The 2,500-nt window shown below is 26.2% G+C and overlaps 1 protein-coding gene across 1 annotated transcript in view; it reads left to right on the top strand.

Annotated features, from left to right (window-relative positions):
* LOC149131566 (uncharacterized) overlaps positions 1-2,500 on the top strand; it is a 209,935-nt gene that overhangs the window by 196,980 nt on the left and 10,455 nt on the right. The window lies entirely within an intron of this gene.

Raw genomic sequence — 2,500 nt, 5'->3', positions numbered from 1 at the left:
CAAACCAGTAAAATATATTTCTCTGTGACTATATATATATATATATGTATATATATATATATGTGTGTGTGTGTTACGAATGGAAACATAATACTCATAACCAGATACCTATGTGCACATATATATATGCAGTTGCATATACATATGTATATATGTTTGTCTATATATATATATATATATATATATATATACATACATATACACATGATAAAAGGAACTTCCAAAAGATGCGTGTGTGTGTGTGTGTGTATTTTCTTGTTTATATTTAGTCATCTTGAATTTTATTATACCTTGTTCCCAGGGGACAATTTTATTGTTTTTTATTCCACCTTTTTTTTTTACCATTCCTACCTCGTTCCCAAATGAAGTTACTTACCTCTTTTACCTTTCATTTCGATTTCTTTCTTGTGTATTATTCATTTATTTATTCTTGTCTCTTTTTTTTTTTTTTGTTCTTTTTTGCATATTTATCACCATTGCCTTCTTTTTTGAATATTATCATTACGAAAACTATTATTATTATTACTACCATTATCATCGTCATCATCATCAGCAGCATCGTCATCATAAATTATTACTATTATCATCATTATTATCATTATCATTATCATTATCATTATCATTATTATTATTATTATTATTATCATTATTATTATCATTATTATTATCATTATTATCATTATTATTATCATTATTATTATTATTATTATTATTATTATTATCATTATTATTATTATTATTATTATTATCATTATTATCATTATTATTATCATTATTATTATTATTATTATTATTATTATTATTATTATTAGTAGTAGTAGTAGTAGTAGTAGTAGTAGTAGTAGTAATAGTAGCTGCAACAGCAGCAGCAGCAGTATCTTCATCAAGTTTATTGATATTACTATCATTATTATTATTGTTGCCATCATCATCATCGCCATCATCAACCATCGTCATCATCATCATTATTCTTACTGCTCATGTTAGGTGGAGGCGGGGGGGGGGGGGTCTCCCCCACTCAAAATGCTATCGTGGTTTTTTCTCTCTACAATTTTTTTTATTACTTTTATTTTCTTCTCCGTCTGATCCCCTCCCTTTATTTCACAACCAAATAGCAGAAAAGAAACATATATATACACACATATATATAAATACATATATATATATATATATATATATATATATATATATATATATATATATATATATATATATACACACACATATATACATAATATATACATATATATATTTATACACATATATATATATATATATATACATATATATATATATATATATACATATATATTATGTGTATATATACATGTATATATATGTATATATATGTGTATGTATGTATATATATGTACATAAATAAAAAAAATAGCAAAACAAGATAATAAATAAACTACAGATAAAACCTGGACTATTCCACATTTCTTTTATAATTTTTTTTATTCAATCTTTGACTATGTTTTTTTTTTGTGGGTGGGGCATGTTATTTGTTTTTGCTTTTCTTTCTTTCGTGTTTTTTTTTCTCTTTTTTTCCTTTTTTTTTTTCTTTGATTTCGCAAGAAATGATGAAAGCTTCATCTATAAAATACTTTCCAACAATAAACAAAGGCACAAAAAAAAAAAAAATCAAAAACCAAATTCAGCGAAAAATGAAAGAGTAAAAAAAAAAAAGATAAAGAAGAATGGAAAAATCTACGAAGGGAAAAAAAAATGTTATGAAAATGTTGGAAAAGGTAAAAGGAATAAATAATAATAAAAAAATGGAAATAAAATAACATCAACAATAATAAAAAATGAATAAAGAAGCTTTTGTGTGTATTTATGTGTGTGTGTGTGTATGTGTGCATGCATGTTTGTTTGCTTATATATATATACATATATACATATATACGCACATATATATATACATATATACATACATATATATATATATATATATATATATATATATATATATATATATATATATATATATATATATATATGTATGTATGTATGTATGTATGTATGTATGTATGTATGTATGTATATAGTGCAATGCTACATGGTAGTGAAACATGGGTCCTGAATGCAGAGGACAAGCAAAGACTAGAAAGTAATGAAACTAGTATGCTCTGCTGGATGTGCAATGTCTGTATGCAAGAGAGATGACTGAGTTGATTTGGTCATGTGATGCTTGTGGATGAGGAGGACAGCTGCCTAAAGAAGTGCTGGTTGCTTACAATGGATGGAACTTGTGGTGAAGAGAAACAACCTTTGACAAACAACCTTTACTCCAAAGCACCATTGCTTAATATCTCTGGTTGTGAGATTTACTAATAGTAATTTTCCAAACTTCAAAAGATTGTTGTCCGATGCTGTGATAGTTCCACCTGATCACCACCTTCTAGCTATCGGTGAGACTGGTTTCAAGTTTTGGCACAGGACCAGCAACTTCGACCCCGCTACCCTACTGGTGCTTATTTCATTAACCCCCTAACAG

The sequence above is a fragment of the Octopus bimaculoides genome, chromosome 21 (assembly GCF_046866305.1).
Source record: "Octopus bimaculoides isolate indiv1 chromosome 21, ASM4686630v1, whole genome shotgun sequence".
NCBI classification, from domain to species: Eukaryota; Metazoa; Mollusca; class Cephalopoda; order Octopoda; family Octopodidae; genus Octopus; species Octopus bimaculoides.
This window is presented reverse-complemented; position numbering and strand designations above follow the sequence as displayed.